Here is a 20041-nt window from a genome sequence, read left to right as displayed (position 1 = left end):
TTGCTCAGCAGGGAACCTGCTTCTCCCTCTGCCTCTGCCTGCCTCTCGGCCTACTTGTGATCTCTCTCTCTCTCTCTCTCTGACAAATAAATAAATAAAATCTTAAAAAAAAAAAAAGAAAATTCCGACTTCTGGGCCCACCTGCCACTTGCCTGCTGCCCAGAGGGAGAGTCCTTGCATCCCAGTAGTGGCCAGGTGGCCAGAAGACAGGGGAAGGCAGAGCCACAGTCGGCTGCTCGCCCCCCCTTTCTGAGGAGTCACTCAGACACCTGTCAGGCAGCTGTCCTCCTGCCAGAAGAGAGACAATCTTCCATGTGTTCCATGTGTGGCCATCAGTGATTCTAGTCAGGTGGTGTCCCGAAGAGCCTGGGGTCAGAAAGTCCCCAACAACTTGGGCAGTATGACTGAATTGACTTCACAGCATCCCGGGGGAGGCAGATTAGCCAGAGGAGGGCCTGAGAGTCCGCCTGGTCATATGATAGTTGGGAAACTGGAGCGCGGAGGGGAAAACAGAAGGGAAGTACTATATTTTGACCTGTATTTATCTATGAGAAGATTCAGGCTCAGAGATGTTGAGAGGCTTACCCTGAATCAAATAGTATCAAATAGGCAAGTAGGTTAGTTAGTTAGCTCTCTAGAACAGAATGGACTTCGGGTTTACCAAATTAGCTTTCTGCACTACGTGAACATCTCTCTCTTTCTGGTACATACTGATTAGATAGGTTTGGAAAATATGACACCTGTGTCAGTGCATACAGAACTATTTGGAACTCATTCTCAGGAAGCATTACACATATTACCTGTACTTCTTTTTTTTTTTTTAAGATTTTATTTATTTATTTGTGAGAGAGAGAGTGTGTGCACACACACACAAGTAGGGGAAGGGGCAGAGGGAGAAGCAGGCTCCCTGTGAGCTAGGAGCCGGATACAGGACTCGATCTCAGAATCCTGGGATCGTGACCTGAGCCAAAGGGTGACACTTAACAACTGAGCCATCCAGGCAGCCCACTAATATATATATATATATATATATTTTTTTTTTTTTTTAAGATTTTATTTATTTGACAGACAGAGATCACAACTAGGCAGAAAGGCAGGCAGAGAGAGAGGGAAGCAGGCTCCCTGCTGAGCAGAGAGCCCGATGCAGGGCTCGATCCCAGGACCCTGCCACTAATATATTTTTAAATTATAGACAAATCAAGTGCCATGTAGTTTGTTGCCTACACTCCAGTTTTCAGGAAAATCTCCAGTTTTCAGGAAAATAATAGCCACTGTTCATTGAGCATTTTCTATGTACCAGGCACTGTTCCAAGTATTATACATGCCTTATCTTATGGAACTTTTGCAACAACCTTTTGACGTAGGTACTATTATTATCCCTACTTTATATAGTAAGGAATCTGAAACTCAGAGAAGCTCTGTAACTTGCCTAAGGTCCTACGGCTGGGATTCAAATCTAGGCAGACTCACTCTGGGACCTGCCTCCTTCACCATCATGTACCTCATAATTCTGGAAACAGGATTTGAGATATTGAGAGCCATCTACCTTATAAAAATTTCAGTGAACATTTAGTGAGTGCCTTTAGTAGGGAAGGTGCTGTAGTGTTTATAAAGGAGATTTAAGAGATAGCCCTTCCTCTTACAGGGAGTCAAACATGTATTCAATTAATATAATAAAAGGCAGACAGTCCCTAAGGGCAATACTGGAGGTACTGATAAAGTGTGATAAAAACACATAAAAAGAATAGTCAACAAGCAGGCAATCAGCAATGACTTCCTGGAGGAGGCAGCAGAAGTAATCTTAAATGACAAATAACACGCTACTGGTAAAGATGAGGGAGTGCAGTCCCTATCTTCCAGGCAGTATGGTATAGTGAGTGGGCTCAAATCCAGATGTCATCCTTAAACTACTGCTTCATCTCTGAGCCCTGGGTTCCTTATCAGGCCAAGTGGAGGTAGTCACATGGACCTTTCAGGGCTGTGGTGATTGTTGTGGGCATAATGCAGATGAAAATCTAGAACAGCACCCAGGAGGGCCTCACTAATGGGCTGTTCCCTTCTGGGTGCACTGAGTCATTTCAGAACCCACTACTCTGGGGCCACTGTCCATCAAAGTCCAGTCTGCATTCCTCTGAGAAAGCATTCTCGCCAAGACACCATTTCAGTCAATATTCAAAAGCAGACCACTTCAACTCACAGCAGAGTCTGTAAAGGAAATGAGCACTGAGGCTTAACTCCAGTGGTGTGGCAAGGAGCTACTGTAACAGAACAAATGGACTGTTTATCAGCTTTCTATCTGTCCCTAACAAAACCATGTGAAATGAGGCATTAAACTCCCAGGTTTCTTTAAAAAGATGACAAACACTGGTTAATTTACTGGAGTAGAACATAGTGAGCCGAATGTTTAGTTTTGCATTAAATCTATATCTAGCATTTTCATTAAAAGGGGTAAAATGTAGGCTTTATTGATGCTTCAGTGCCCATTTCAGATTAATGCCTCCCATTTAAAACCGTGCATGAAATCGCAAATGTATCAGCAAACACAGAAGAAGGGCCAGACTAAGTGCTGTGTGCTTATTCACAGCCAGCCATCTCCGAGGCTGCCGGCGTGTTATTGCGGGGTTATTTGCCCCACACTTGCCGCGGCTGTGAAGAGTTAATATCCCTGATTGCTTACTTAAATACCTTTTTAGACTGAGAGAGAGAGAGGACATGGAAGAAATAGGGATCATATAATTTTTGTGTAATGAACAATTAAGTCATGATATCCTTCTTGATTTATAGTTGATATTTCCAGGACAATGAGGGCAGTATCCTTCTGGAAAAAGGCTGTTAGCTTCCTTAATCATTATTCATGGCCACAGTTTAGCCGAAGTAGCTAAGGAATAAAAAGGACTAAGGACCTTAGACTAAACAAAATTATTTTTCAAACAGAACCTAATTTTTGCCACCACCAAAACAAGAAGATGAAAACTTCCCCCATTATGAGATGAGAACTTTTTTTAAAATAATGTTAAGTTTTGTTTCAGTTGTGTCTTATATGTGGTTATCTGAATGGCTGGGGAGAAACTCTGTAATAGAAGATATTTCACTACATAGGGTAATAAAGAGTAAATGTTATCTAAACGAAAAGTGATACAGTTTGGAACTGGAAAGCAAGCTAGTGTAATTTTTATGGAAGTAGGTTTTGATGTCAGACTCTGTGGGTTCAAATCCCAAATCTGGCAGCAATTACCAATTGGCAGGTCCACGTGAATATGGTGGTGGAGGAGAAGAATATGGGGAGGAGGTGTCTCAAGATGAGAAACGAAAGGGATACAAGGAGATGGAAATGACAGATGTCCAGGCTACTTGTAGCTGAGGGATGGAGGGCAAGGACCAAAGGTCCACTCTCAAATTCACAGGACAGGGCCTAGAAGCTAAAGAATTTAAGGTTGAGGCTGAAGATTCATTTCCTACTTACATGAGGAGCCACAGAATAGGTTCACATCCAGCCTTACTATACAACAGCAGCTCCATATTTGGGGTAGGCCCCAAGCACCTCAAGGATAGTGACCACTAGACATCAGAGCAAGTTGTATAAACAGAGCATCCAGGAAGAGATTTATGATTGGTTTCAGAGAAAGAGGTGGGGCAGGTCAGAGCTGAGAGCCAGTGGAATGATCTACAGACTTCCAGACACTATTTTGACCTTGTATTTAATCTTGTATCTCATTCCTTCAGGTGCTCTCTCTGAAGTCAAAGCATACAAGATTGGACACTAACTACTGACTGGGGCCATTGCCAAGTGCCTCAGTACCACCCAGCATGCCTAACCAATCTGTAGGATGGTTTCCTTCTTGCAATATCCACAGGGATTCTGATACTTTCTTGAGGGATCTCTGCTTTCTGTTTGGTTTCCAGGTTTCCCAGAGAATAAAGCATCAATATCTAGGCCTCTATTTTCCAAAAAGAATTCACAGAATAGTAGTTCTAAGGGAAATAATGGGTGCTACACAAGAGGGGTTCCATGGTCTTTTTTAAGTAATTTTTTTAAGTAATCTTTTTTTACTTTACTTTTACTTTACTTTTTTACTTTAAAAAAGTAAACTTTTGGGGACGCCTGGGTGGCTCAGTTGGTTAAGCAGCTGCCTTCGGCTCAGGTCATGATCCCAGCGTCCTGGGATCGAGTCCCACATCGGGCTCCTTGCTCAGCGGGGAGCCTGCTTCTCTGCCTCTGCCTACCACTCTGTCTGCCTGTGCTCATGCTCTCTCTCTCTCTCTCTCTAACAAATAAATAAATAAAATTAAATTAAAAAAAAAAAGTAAACTTTTTAAAGTAATCTCTACACCCAACATGGAGCTCGAACTCACCACCTCCAGTCAAGAGTCAGATGCTCCCCAACTGAGTCATCCAGGAGCCCCTAGACAAATTCTAAAGATACATTGTTAAAGTTAAATTTATTTCTCTATTCTGCAAGACTTCTCAGAGTCTTTAAGGTGTTAATGTTCCATGTAAATATCCAAAAGAGAATAAGATATGCCAAATCTCCAAGCTTATCTGACACGAGCGTCTTTTCCACAGACTAGTATTTTTCTAACAATTACTTTGAAAACTATTTTTTGAAGTTTCGAACTGGGAAATTCTACTTCCAACTAGGATGTAGAAAGCCTCAAGCGAATGCTACTCCCACACTAGCAACAAGAGAAAATATGGATAATCTACAAAACTCTCACTTGGTTGGGCCCATTAGAGAACTGAGCTCCAAAGAACCAGGGAACTGAATACTAAAAGATGATCAGCCATTCTGAGGAGAAACACGAGACGTAACAACTATTTTTCTTGTGGCAAAGAATGGGAAGAATAGGTTATTACCACAGAACTGGGTAAGAAGAAAATTTCTTAAAGGCCGAGTCAAGGTAGCATGACAGCTGAAAATCCCTGAGCACTCCAGACATGAGAAAAAAGCCACGCTGCTCGCCGTCTCATTTCCATCGGCTTCCACTTGGTATCCAAAAGAAAGACTATATGTAGGCAGTAGACCTAAGAGAGCCTTTCTCTCTGCTATAGTTCTGCAGCCGCTGCCGAGGTCTGGGGGTGGGGTGGAGTACCTGGGGAAGACCATTCACACTCTGAGCCCTGTATGAGGACAAGGTGGCAGTTGTCCGCCCCCATACGGGGCAATAGAAACGCCTGTGCCCAGGACTCAGTTTGGACACAAAATTGAGGTCTGCTGCTACTGAGTGAGGGGCAGGAAACTCCACTGGGCCCAGATCCAGCACCAATTCAAAGCAGAGTTTGATTTAGCTAAGGAGAGATACTGGGACATCGCAGTGGTTATTAGGGCGGACCCTGAAGTCAGACGGACCTGGCTTGGGATCCAGGAGCCACCACCCAAGAGCCAGTGACCTTAAGCACATTATCAGAGGCCCTGGCCTTAGCTTTCTTATGTAAAATAAGGACAAGAGTAATAGATCTGCCACAGAGAATGGCTAGGAAACCTGGAGTCCTGCGAAACACAGCACAGCCCCAGCACAAGGGAAGCAATGGAGAAAGGGCCGTTTTTGCTTTGATTCCAGCAGTTGTTGGAAACTGAGAAAGAGAGGTTGAGAATTAGTCGGACCATCATAACAAAATATCTTAGCCAGGGTGGCCTACATGACAAAAGATGTCTTTTCTCACAATTTTGGAGGCCAAAAGTCTGAGCTAGGGTGGCAGCATGGCCAGGTCCCAGTGAGAGCTATGACCCTAATTTGCAGATGGCCACCTTCTCACTGTGTCCTCGCACAGCCCAGAGGGCAAAGAGACAGAGAGAGCTAGATCTTGGATGTCTCTCATTTTGGAGTCATTCATCCCCTCCTGAGGGACTCACTCTCATGATCTCATCTAAACCTGATTATCTCCCAAAGGCCCCTGCTCAAAACACCATTAGGGGTTAGAGCTTCAAAATACAAATTTGAGGAAGGGACACAATTTAATTCATAGCAAGTTACAAAGAGCACTTTCCCAGTTGCAGTAAAAATTAGTTGCTTTTACCTGACAATCTTTGGCTCCCCTTTTTTTCTATTGACATCTGCCAATTTCTCTCCTAGAAATCCACTTATGCACTCTCAATTCACTTGTTTCAGGTGAAACTGACTCCTTCCATGTCTACCTTGAGGGGTGGGGACATGACCCAGGCCTGGCCAACAATCATATTCCATCTCCAGGCTAAAGTGATCAGTTCAGAGATAATGCATGTTCGCCAAGGCAGTTCAATGAGAGAAAAGTCCTGGAACTTTTTTTTTTAAGATCTTATTTATTTATTTATTTAAGAGAGAAAAAGAGAGAGAGCACAAGCAGGGGGAGCAGCCAAAGGAGAGGAGAAGCAGGCTCCCTGCTGAGCAAGGACCCAGATATGGGATTCAATCCCCGGACCTGGGATCATGACCTGAACTGAAGGCAGACACTTAACCCACTGAGCCACCCAGGTGCCCCCAAAATTCTGGAACTTTTGAAGTGACTATTGGGTAAGAGAAACTCCTCTATCTCCTGAAGTTGTTATGTCTGGAGTATTTATTTATTTATTTATTTGGGAGAGAGAGAGAGAAAGATTAAGAGAACAAGCACAAGGAGGCGCAGAGGGAGAAGCAGACTCCCCAGGGAGCAGGGAGACTGACATGGACTCCATCCCAGGACCCTGGGATCATAACCCAAGCCAAAGCCAGATGCTTAACCCACTGAGCCACCCAGGTGCCCCAAGGCTGGAGTTTCTAACTGTGAAGACAGACCCTGTCTGCGATGGAAGCCTCTGTGTTCTGAGGAAGGAAGAGCTGAGAGGTGATGATGAGGTCCTGAACACACTAAACTCTGGACCATCTAATAATTCAACTGAATTAACATCTTTATAACATGAAATGAACCCAAGCATTTTCTTTCAAACCAACTTGCTATTTGACCCAGTTCAACCTTTACCGTTTCAAAACCACAACAAGAGAAAAATCTTTGTGACCTTGGATTAGGCAGAGTTCTTAGATACAACATCTAAAGCACGAGCCATTAAAGAAAAAATTAATAAGCTGGACTTCAACAAAATTTTTAAATTCTGTTCTCTGAAAAACATGGTTAAGAGAATGAAAAGACAAGCCACAGTCTGGGAGAAAATATGTGCCAATCACCTACCTGACACAGGATTTATATCTAGAATGTAGAAAGAACTTTAGAAATTCAATAAAAAAAAAAAAAAAATGGGGGAAAGATTTGAACAGACACTTTACCAAAGAAGATATATAGGTGGCAAATAAGTACATGAGAAGATGTGCATCATTACCAGTCATTACAGAAATGCATATTCAAACCACAATCAGACACCACCACACACCTAATAGAATGGCTTAAAAAAAAAATACCAAAATTTGACAATAAGAAGTGCTGATGGGAACCGGGAGCAACTGGAACTCTCACAAACTGCAGGGGGTAATGCAATATGGTTCAGCCCCTGCAGTGGACTGAATAACTGTCCCCCTCAAAACTCTTGTCCACTCTGAACATCAGGATGTGACCTTTGGAACTAGAGTCTTTGCAGATATAATTAGTTAAGATGAGGACATCACTCATTAGGGTGGGCTCTAAATCCAATGACTGGTGTCCACAAAAGAAGAGGAAAGGACACAAAGAGACGACGAGAGAAGACCATGTGAAGACCAAAACAGAGATTGAAGTAACACAGCTGCTAGCCAAGGAATGCAACAGATTGCCAGGAGCCACCAAAGGGAAGAAGAAGCAAAGAAAGAGTCTCCCACAGAGCCTTTGAAGGGAGTGTAGCCCTGTCCATACCTCAACTCCAGACTTCTAGCCTCCACAACTGTGAGAGAATAAAGTGCTGGGTTTTTTTTTTTGTTTGTTTGTTTGTTTTTAATTTAAATACAATTTAATCAACACATATTATTAGTTTCAGAGGTAGAATTTAGTGATTCGTCAGTTGCATAGAATACCCAGTGCTCTTTCCATCAAGTGCCCTTCTTTTCTTTTTTTTTTTTTAAAGATTTTATTTATTTATTTGACAGACAGAGATCACAAGCAGGCAGAGAGGCAGGCAGAGAGAGACGGAGAAGTAGGCTCCCCACTGAAGAGAGAGCCCGATGCAGGACTCGATCCCAGGACCCTGGGCTCATGACTGAGCTGAAGGCAGAGGCTGTAACCCACTGAGCCACCCAGGCGCCCCTCAAGCGGCCTTCTTACTGTCCATCATTCAGTTACCCCATCCCCCCCACCCACTTCTCCGCCAGCAACCCTGTTTTCCCTATAGTTAAGAGTTTCTCGTGCTTTGTCTCCCTCTCTGTTTCACCTAATTTTATTTTCCCTTCCATTCCTCTATGTTCATCTGTTTTGTTTCTTAAATTCCACAGATGAGGACACCCGGGTGGCTCAGTCAGTTACCTGTCTGCCTTCAGCTAGGGTCATGATCCCAGAGTCCTAGGATCCAGTCCCACATTGCTTCTTCTTCCCCCTCTCCCCCTCCTCCCTGCTCGTGCTCTCTCTCAAATAAATAAATAAATAATATATTTTTTAAAATTCTGCATATGGGTGAAATCATATATTTGTCTTTCTCTGACTGACTTCTTTCACTTAGCATAGTACCTTCTAATTCCAAGGGTGCTATTATTTTAAGCCATAAAGTTTGTATTAATCTGTTACTGTAGCTTTAAGAAATTGAAGAAAAAAAAACAGTTTGACAGTTTCTCATCAAATTAAACCTGAATTTATCCTGTAACTCAGAAATCCCACTCCTAGATATCTACCCAAGGGAAAACTTACATTCACACAAAAACTTTTACATGAACTGTTTACAGCAGCTTTATTTGTAACCACCAAAAACTGGAAACAACCCAAATGTCCTTCAAATGGTGAATGGGTAAACAAAGTATGGCACATGCATACTATGGAACAAAAAAGGAAGAAACACAAGAACATGGAGAAATATCAAATGTATTATGCTAAGTGAAAAAAGCCACATTCAAAGGGCAATACCATATGTTTCTCTTTATATGACATTCTAGAAAATGCAAAAAAAACTGTAGGGACAGAGAACAGATTAATGATCAGGGACTGGGGGTCAAAAGAGGGGCTGACTAGAGGGGGCAGCATGAGAAGGGAATTTCTCGAGGGGCAGAATTGTTCTTTGTCCCAAGGGTGGTAGTGGTTATATAACTCTATGCATTTGTCAAACCCACAGAAGTTTATACAGCAAAGAGTGAATTTTACCAAATGTAAATTATATCAATCAATCAATCAATCAATCTACATCAAAGATGTAGAAGCAGCTTACCAATATAAAATGTTTGTGTATTTGCTTTTAAAGTTATGCACTGTTATGATGACAAAACATTCATTTGCATATTTGTTTGATACACCTAAGGTCACCAAAATTTCCTTCAACAACAATTTAGTTGAAAACATCAAGTATCACCCTTACTCAATGGTTTCCTGTCCAGTGAAGGAGAATAGTAGGTGCTCATAGTATTGACAGTGTGGAGGGCTTCAACAGGAACCACTCTTGAGCTGTTGTGATAATAAATCAGATTTGTGTAATTTTCTCAAAATAGAAAATAACCTCAAAACATCCATCTGAAAAAATAAGATCACAAAAAGAGGAAGGTGGAGGAGGATGCAAAACTGTCTGAATAGTAACAAACCTTAGAAAAATTAAGTACTAAATGTGAAAGGAAAAAATGGGTTTCAATGTATCTATTACCAGATCAGTCTGACTGTGGGTTACCAATTGAGAAATGTTTGCTAGTACAGATTTCTAACCTTTTACCTAAAAGAAAACAGTGTTACTAAGCTCCAATGGCGCCTGATCTTTGACAGAGACAGGCATATAATTCTTGAGAAAGTAGGATCTGGGGTTAGATAATCTTAGTTTTAATCTTAGATAAACTACCAGATTTGTAACCTTGGCCAAATCACTTAACCTATAAAATGTGGATATTAATATCTATATTAGAGACTTGTTAAATGAATCATATAACATAACGTGTAGTAGTATTTGGAAGACAGTAGTAGTATCTGCAAGATAATAAAACCTCAGCCAAAACAATCTTGAAAAAGAACAGAGTTGGAAGACTCAAGTGTCACAATTTCAAAACTTACCACAGAGCTACCGTAACCAAAATAGTGCAGGATTAGCATAAAGATAGACACCTAGACCAATGGAATAGAACTGAGAGACCAGAAACAAACCCCTGCATCAATGGCCAGTTCTCTTTGACAGGGATGCCAAGACTATTAGATGGGGGAATGAAGAAGCTCTTTAACAAATGGTGCTGAGACAATGGGATATCTGCCTGCAAAAGGATGAAGTTGGACCCCTACCTCATGCCAAATATAAAGACTAACTCAAAATTTATCAATGACCCAGATATAAGAGCTTAAATCATAAAACTCTTAGAAAAAAACATAGGGTTAAATCTTTATGACCATAGATCTGGTAGTACATTCTTAGATATGACACTGAAAGCGTGAGCAACAAAAGAAAAAGCAGGTTGGGCTTCATCAACATTTAAAATTGTTGTATGTTCAAGGGCATTACCAAGAAAGTGAAAAGAACCTACGCTGTGGGAAAAAATAACTGCAAATCATATACCTGATAAAGATCGGTAAATGATATGATTAGCTTATCCAGAAAATGTAACGAACTCTTACAACTCAACAACAAAAAGGCAAACAACCCAATTTAAGAAGGATAAAAGACTTGAACAGACATTTCTCCAAAGAAGAGATATAGATTGCAAATAAGCACATGGAAAAAATGTTCAACATCATTAGCCACTAGAGAAATGCAAATCAAAACCACAATGAAAGAGCACTCACATCGACAAAGATGACTTAATTTGAAGAAAGAAAAGGGAATATAACAAGTGTTGATGAGGTTGGAGAAATTGGAATCCTTTGACTTTGGTGGTGGGAATGTAAAATGGTATAGCTCCTATTCAAAACAGTCTGGCAGCTCCTCAAATTTTTAAACACAGAACTACCATATGACCCAGCAATTCTACTCCTAGGGACACACCGAAAATAACTGAAAACAAGTACTCAAATGCTTGTACACACATATTCATAGCAGCACTATTCACAATAGCCAAAAGGTGGAAGCAATCCAAATATGTACCAACTGGTACATGAATAAGCAAATTATATATACATACAATGGAACATCATTCGTCTACAACAAGGAACGCTATATTGATACATGCTACAGTGCAGATGAACCTAAAAACGATGCTAATGTTCTAGAAGCTAGACCCAAAGAAGACCACACCTTGTATTATTCCATGTATGTGAAATATCCAAAAAAAGATAAGCCCATAGAGAAGAAAGCAGATTGGTGGTTTCCAGGAACTGGACAAAAGAGGGAATGGTGAAGAGCCTGCTTATTGGTTACAGGGTTTTATACTGGAACAACAGAAATATTTTGGAACAGAATAAAAGTGGTAGTTGCAACAACATTGTGATTGCACTAAATGCCACTGAATTGTTTACTTTTAAGTAATTAATTTTTTAAAAGATTTTATTTATTTATTCGACAGAGAGAGATCACAAGTAAGCAGAGAGGCAGGCAGAGAGAGAGGAAGGGAAGCAGGCTCCCCGCTGAGCAGAGAGCCCAATGCCCAGCTTGATCCCAGGACCCTGGGATCACGACCTGAGCTGAAGGCAGAGGCTTTAACCCACTGAGCCACCCAGGCACCCCTTAAGTGATTAATTTTATATTATATGGATTTCACCTAAATAAATAAAAATTGTTAATTAGATCTAGAAAACATTTATCTTTACTATAAATATTAATAGAGATTTGAAAAAAATGGAAAAAATATAAGCCTCCAATAAATTTGCTGTTCTGTTCATCTAAGCTTTGCCCAATTCGTACACTTAAGTATTATAATTTAAAATATGGATGGACTGGAGGGGAGGGCACGTGCTCTGCCATGTCAGATGATTCAGACAGGGAAGCACATGAAGTTTCCTTAATTTTGTGCTTCTTGAAGTCGGTGCTTAGTACATTCTGCTAGCCCCTTTATCTGTGTTATAAGAGTTATGAACAGGAAGACCCAGTTATGGTAGAATCTCATGTGAAGGCTAGCTCTTTTTTTTTTTTTTTTAAAGATTTATTTATTTATTTGACAGACAGAGATCACAAGTAGGCAGAGAGGCAGGCACAGAGAGAGGGGGAAGCAGGCTCCCTGCTGAGCAGAGAGCCCGATATGGGGCTTGATCCCACGACCCTGGGATCATGACCCGAGCCGAAGGCAGAGGCTTTAACCCACTGAGCCACTGAGCCACCCAGGCGCCCCAGAAGGCTAGCTCTTTATTCAAAAAGCTAGCCCACACCTTGAGAGAAGGAGAAAGTTGATTATATGGAAGGATGACCAGGAGCTCTCCTTCTTGGGCGGCAGAAAGCAAATTCTGGTCCTTACACTCAGCTACAGATGTATGAAATACAGAAACCAAATTGTAAGAGCATTAGAAGTTACCCAAAAGCCAATATATTTTTAGACATTTAATATAGAAAAAGGAACATAAAGTAAGGATTACCAAATAAATGGGATACTCAGTTAGATATTTTAAGGAAAAATTTTTTTTAAAGATTTTATTTATTTATTTGTCAGAGAGAGAGAGAGGGAGAGAGAGCAAGCACAGGCAGACAGAATGGCAGGCAGAGGCAGAGGGAGAAGCAGGCTCCCTGATGAGCAAGGAGCCCGATGTGGGACTCGATCCCAGGACGCTGGGATCATGACCTGAGCCGAAGGCAGCTGCTTAACCAACTGAGCCACCCAGGCGTCCCTAAGGAAATTTTTTATTTGGTTCTTCACTTCATACTGTGGGGCAAAATAAATTCCAGGTAGATTAAGAGTTAAATGTAGAGAGAGAAGGGGGACTGAAGAGAAGGAAGAGAGCTGGCCAACCAGAGACCTGCCTGAGGCGGCAGAGTCACCTGTATGAAATGAGGTGAGATGGGCCGAGGCACAGCCTCTATGGGAAAGGAAGGACATGGTGAGGGAGAGATGACAGCTCTGCGGATGGGACAGTAGATAATGTCATTTGCTCAGGACACTGATTATTGTTCTAACCACATGACATGGGGGGATGAAGCAGGCATATGAGGCCAAGGATGAAAATGAGGAAAGAAGAGGCCGCTGGGAGGTTATTCTATAAACAGGGATGCCTCAGGTGGTCATTTATAACTTTGGAATGTCCATGTGTCATTAAACATTTTGCTGTGGACTGTTTGGTTAAGAGCTTTTGTAAAGCCAAACTCAGGAACTGAAATGGTATGGAACCAGTATGCAGCAAGAAAATCATAATTATACTTGGAACAGAAAAAGGTTTGTCTTTAAATACTGGAAATCCAAAGGATATTTTTTTTCCCCCTCTGGTCTTCAAAGTCACACTACTGCGTCTTACTCAAATTTATATACCCAGTGCTTCTCAAAGTCCCCTGGCACATAGTAGGTACTCAGTAAATGTTTGTGGAGGGAATGGTTGAATTAATTTAATAATCTGATAGAACTGTAATCAACTGAGGATGCTTTCCTGAGAACTCTTCCCTAGGGTGAGCTGTGATAGGCTTTTCTAGAGACTGAGCCTTGACTCAACCCTAGAACTGAGAGCAAGTAGAAGAGGCAGCCCAGATCAGGAATTTACCAGAAGGCCCATGGAATGAGAGACTCCTTGCACCCTTCAACACCTCAAGTGTATAACCACTGAAATTTAAGATATTAATGTGTATTAATGTGTTATTTATGTATTTATTTATGTATTTGAGAGAGAGAGAGAGGGAGTAAGCACAAGCAACAGGGAGCAGCAGAGGGAGGAGAGAAGCAGGCTCCTGGGTGAGCAGGGAGCCTGATGTGGGCCTCAATCCCAGAACCTCGGGAACATGACCTGAGCCAAAGGCAGACGCTTAACCACCTGAGGCAGCCAGGCACCCCTGTGCATCTAGGACTCTTAGAATTACATACCTACCATGACTTTTAAATAAATAAGCACCTGGTTACAATATGTGAACAGTGATATTGTTTTTAAATGTTTGTAAATTTTATGGTAGAGTTTTTTATGTTCAGATGCATTATTTAAGGTAGCATGAAAATCCATACAATCAACTACTGCACACAACAGCTGGAATGAACAAATAACATCACACAATAACACGGATGAATTTTACCAACAAAAAAGCAAATGAAAAGAGCATCTGGGTGGCTCAGTCGTTAAGCGTCTGCCTTCAACTCAGGTCATGATCCCAGGGTCCTAGGATAGAGCCCTGCATCGCATCGGGCTCCCTGCTTGGGGCGGGGCGGCTGCTTCTCCCTCTCCCACTCCCCCTGCTTGTGTTACCTTTCTCACTGTCTCTCTCTCTGTCTGTCAAATAAATAAAATCTTAAAAAAAAAAAAAAAAAAAGTAAGTGAAAGAAGCCAGAGGCAAAAGAGAACATACCGCAGGATTCTATTTATCTAAAGTTCAAAAATCAGCAGGTGAATCTATGCTGTTTAGAATCAGAATTGTGACAGGGCTCCTGGCTGGTTCAGTTAGTAGAACATGCGACTCTTCATCTCAGGGTTGTGAGTTTAAGACCCATGTTGGGTATAGAGATTACTTTAAAAAATGAAATCTTGGGGTACCTGGGTGGGTCAGTCATTAAGTGTCTGCCCCAGAGAGAGAGGGAACACTTGCAGGGGGAGTGGAAGAAGAAGAAGTAGGGTTCCTGCTGAGCAGGGAGCCCGTGTGGGGCTTGATCCCAGAATCCACACGGGCTCCCTGCTCAGCAGGAACCCTACTCCTTCTTCCACTCCCCCTGCAAGTGTTCCCTCACTCTCTCTGTCAAATAAATAAAAATAAAATCTTTAAAAAATAAGTAAATAAATAATTAAATTAAATCTTAAAAAAATAAGATCTTAAAAAAAAATTTAGAATCAGGATAGTGGTTTTCATTGGGATGGCCTTGGGGACAATGACCTAGAGAGGGACAAAAAGGTGGCTTCTAGGGGTGCCTGGGTGGCTCAGTCGGTTAAACATCTGCCTTGGGTTCAGGTCGTGAACCTAGGGTCCTGGGATCAAGTCCTGCAACAGGCTCCCCGCTCCATGAGAAGCCTGCTTCTCCCTCTGCCTCTGCCTCTGCCTCTGCCTCTCTCTGTCTCTCTGTCTCTCATTAATAAATTTTTAAAAAGGGCGGGGGTGCTTCTAGAGATCCAATAGTTCCATGTTCTGTATCATTATATGGATTCCAGTTATGTGGCAATCACTTTGTGAGCCATACACCCATGATTGTTAACTTCTTGAATGTAAGCTATACTCTTTAACAAGAAGTTTCCTTAAAAATTAAAATAAAAATAAAATTGACACCGTTTTAAAAAATGATTTCATTTGTTAAAAATACATATTTTGTAAACATGATACTTCAAAAAACTTTCTGAAAAGTAAAACCATACAAATGTAAAGAAATTTTAGTGTCTTATGTTCACGCAGGACAGATAATACTGAATAATGGCTTAGATTCAGAACAGTATGTTCCAGAAATGGCAGGTTTATATTCCCTGGTTGCCATTAGCATTGTGCTTTTCTTAATGCCTGAAATAACATCTAAAGGAGGGACAGCTGCTTCAGGCAAAATGGCATTTGGGTGATTTTAAAGACCTTAATGAGGTCAGGTAATTGCTTAGTGAAGCCCAAAATGTTACTTTCAATTAACTAATTAACAGCACCATACATCATCATAACTATCTCACTCCCTTCCACCTACATACCATCGAGTCATTATATGGGAGGCAGGTGTCTAAGAAACCACTTCCTCTGGACGTCTGAGCCTGCACTCAGGGGCCATTTTTTAAACATTTATTGAATTAGTCTGGTCTAATTTACAATTAATGTAAAGTCTGTAGTAATGCAGATTCCATAAGCAGCTAAGGAAGGTGAATACTTTGAACCAGGTTGTGAAGCAAACACATTTTATGTTCCTTCTACAATTGTTTCTTTGCAATCCATGAAATACTTTAAGAAATCATTTAAAAACATTTGAGTTTTCCTACTTCCAGCTGCTAAATGGATGATGTCAATAAAAATAGTAGAAATAACCACAAATGGTGTCAGTTTTCAGGAAAATAGGCATATTCCAAACAAACCTCTTGATTGAAACTGAGAAGTGTGAATGTGAAATTGAATGAAATTGCCAAATCTGAAGGGAAAAACAACCAATACAAACCCACAAAAGCACTTCCTCTTCATATTCATGTCGGTAAAAAGAGGGGGAAGCTCATCTTCTTTTAGTGCTTGTAGGCTTAAATAGACTTAACACGTCCCCCACCCCCTACCCCACCCCTGCTGCAGCCCAGTAGATTCTCCAGGGCTTGCAGGCCCTGTCCTGCTCTCTGCTGTGCTCCTGGAGCCATCCAGGAAAGCCGTGTTCCTGTGGCCAATGAGTAGGAAACATAACAACAGTGCACAACTCCCCTCAGAAAAGGGGAGAAATGTCTCCCCTCTCCACTGAGGAAGGCAAATGGTTTTCACTCTTCATTCTGCGGTACAACATTTATTAAAAGCTTACCACATGCCAAACAGTGCTAGATGCAACGGATGCTAGAGTAAGCCCTTGCGCTGTTCTGTGTTCAGAGAACCTTGTGGAAAATTCATCGGTGAGTTAGATGAGGAGTAAATGTAATGGTACTTAACAGTGTATTTAATAGGAACACCAAACGACACGCGCCAGTGGCAGAACTTTTTTTAACACCTTGAAAAGCATGAAGCATATTTTATAATGCCTGGGTCCTCAGAAAACTGGAATCGTGCTCCAGTTTATTGGTTTCCTGGCAAAATAGAATGATGGGCTACACCGACAGAAACTGCATATCTCCTATACCATATTGTAAGTCCTTCCAGATTTTTTTTTTAACATTTTTAAAATTTTATTTATTGGGGCGCCTGGGTGGCTCAGTGGTTAAGCCTCTGCCTTCGGCTCAGGTCATGATCTCAGGGTCCTGGAATTGAGCCCCGCTTCGCATCGGGCTCCCTGCTCAGCAGGGAGCCTGCTTCCCCTTCTCTCTCTCTCTCTGCCTGCCTCTCTGCCTGCTTGTGATCTCTGTCTGTCAAATAAATAAATAAAATCTTTAAAAAAAAAAAAAAAAGCCAAGAGATCTGCGTGACTGGAGGCGGACAATACCACTCCATAATCACTTCTTCAAAATTCTGGAGTCATAAACCTCTGAAGATTCTAGTCATACTTACTCTCTGCCCTCTTTCATCTCCAGCACACACACACCCCCAACCCCAACCCACTCTCCTTCCCTACCCTCCCCCCCCATCACGCCCATCACATCCCAACCCTACTCAGGGATTAACTCCTAGAGGGATAAATATTATTATTTTCTTAAATAGGCTCCAGGTGGGTCTTGAACTCAGGACCCTGAGCTCAAGACCTGATCTGAGATCAAGAGTGGAATGCTTAACCAGCTGAGCCACCCAGGCATTCCAGAGGGACAAATATCATTACTTTCACTATTATTACTTATCCTGGTCCAAAAGGCGGGGCGGGGGGGAGGGGCTAAACTAAAGAACTGTCTTTGGAGGGATGAGGGTCGTGTGTTAGGAGTCTAGCAACATCTTCCTCAAACCTAGAATTTCCATCTGAAAACTGAACATTTCTGTATATTTGAAGAAAATCTTGGCCCTAATTGTGACATCTAAAGAACTGAGACTAGTCATTTTTTATTCTTAATGGGGAAATAAAATGAATGAGGAAGAGAAATCCTGAAAGGGGGCGGGGGTGCGAGTAGGTGGAGTGGAGAAAGGAAATGATTAAAAAGAAACAAATAGGCAAGGAAGGATGAAGGGCAGAATTAAACTACAAAAGAAAAATATAAACAAGTTTCATGGAAACAAACTCAACAGGCATTTATTTCTCTTCCTGCAAGTATCTTGGAAGGGTCGTACCTTTAACATTTTCCTGCAGTTGTCTTTGGAGGGTGATGAGATTTTTGAATAAGATTCTGAATGATACCAAACTTCCCTTTCAAATTAGAAAAAATTCTAATGATTAGAAAATACGCTTTTTTTTTTCTTTCTTCTTCTTTTTTTTAAATGAGAAGCTGTCTCATCGGCTTTCATCTGGAAAATCGCTTGAAATTGGCTGTGACCTTCCCTCCCCTTTTCTTTTTTCTTTTCTTTTTTTTTTAAGTAGCTACACGGAAAAGTGTTCAGCCCCCTCGAAAACCTCGGGGCAATCGCCGGATGCTCCAAAGTCAAGATCCTCCGCAGACAGGAAATGCCTTTGCCAGCTCCAAGGTCTCCTCCCCGCAGCCCTCTCCATTGTCTGGAGAGATTTGTGTACATCTGACTGAAGAGCTTTACCACCACGAATCAAAGAGCTACCTTAAAAGAAGGGAGTCAGTGAGGGTTTTCTAGTTTTTCTAGCTAACACCTGGCGCCCACTGTATCCCAGGGATGATACTTGCTCTCAGGTGAACAGCCCACCTCTCTAGGAACTGCACTGAGAATTCACATTTCCCAAGGCCCCCAACCAGAATGGCTGGGAATGGAAGAATGGAAGAGGCATTCTTCCAGCCCAGCTCTTAGCCATGATGGTATAATTCCTGACATTGGGGTCCTCTCAGCCAGACCTGAAGGGGTAGCTGCAGTTCTGAACCTTGGATCTCAGATATTTTGGTGGGTGATAGGAATCTCCAAAATGCTTGTTGTCTGGATTTAACAATGCCAAAAAATGATTCAAGGAACAGAATTCCATTAGACAAATACAGAGTCCAGCTGGAATTTCATGAAAACCAAAGTGAAGGAAGGGAAATGTTGGGACAACATCTGATTGTGTTTACTACAAGATACCAGATTCCTAACCATTTAGAAGCATCCTGGGTGACTGGTTCTCCACATTCTGTCCCATGTTGTCAAGAGTCACAAAAGTCTCACCTCCACTCACAGAGTTAAAAGATCATGGATTATTAGATTTTAAAGAAAAATCGAAAGGGTGAGCTTTTGAACCTGAGTACCACAAGGCCGTGTAACTGGAATGGGAATTTTGGTAAGGGCAGTCTATCCTCATCAAAGTGCACTTCCCCCAAGTCCAAATACATTTTCTTGAATCTCTGCCCTGCCTCCATTAAGTAAAATGAATATTCACAGCAATGAAACCACCAAAGGGGAAAAAAAAAAGGTTGTCAGAAATGTTGAAAGAGAATAGGTACTTTCACTATCAGAGATGGTTTCCTCTTTTCCCACAAGATGTTTTATCAGCTTTCACCCTGAGAAAACCATAAAAAGCAAGAAAAAGAAAACTTATGCAATAGTTCTCTAAATAAAATACTACACAGCAGGCTAGTCATCCCTAAAAGTGATGTTGTTTAAAGAGTCAAAGTACATCATCCAACAAAATCAATATCCTATTAAGTTAGAAAGGCTTCTGAATATCAAAGACCAACGAACTGAATAACTTAAAGTATAAGTACATGACCCAGGGGATTAATCACACACTGTCATGGTGAAATTAGGGCAATTCTTCCAATCATTAACGTTTTGCTTACAAAAATGTGCTTTTCTGTTTGTCTTTCTGCTAAATGATAACCGTTTTCAAGTTGAATCTCCTGATAAAAAGAGTTAAAAACAAGACAGGAGTTGTGCTGTAAAGGTCATACATGCTGCTTCAACATGAAATAGCCAAAAGACAAACAAATGAAAAAATGCCTGGATTGTAGGAAGAATTTGTAAATATCCATTGGCAATCTGCAATGGGGCATTTTGAAAACAGTTAATGCCAACCCGTACCCTGAGAATACGTACTTCTCTGGTGTACATACTCTTGATTCTTAAGACTATGTTTAGATTCAGAATATGAGCAACTGGAAGAAGGGTTAGGAATAACTTTAAGCTAGAAAACATCCTGGATTCAAGAAACTGTCTACTTTAAAACAGTATTTCACCCTTCAACTTTTCTAGTGTCAATCAATACATAAGCCTGTATTTCTCAGCCTCATCATCATGATACAGTTATTCTCAAGAATAAACATTAACCAGAGGTTATCTCCAAG

Source organism: Enhydra lutris, unplaced genomic scaffold (genome assembly GCF_002288905.1).
Source record: "Enhydra lutris kenyoni isolate GAN:26980312 unplaced genomic scaffold, ASM228890v2 scaffoldscaffold12, whole genome shotgun sequence".
Classification (NCBI taxonomy): domain Eukaryota; kingdom Metazoa; phylum Chordata; class Mammalia; order Carnivora; family Mustelidae; genus Enhydra; species Enhydra lutris.
The sequence above is the reverse complement of the archived record's forward strand: the minus strand, read 5'-3'. Positions refer to the sequence as shown.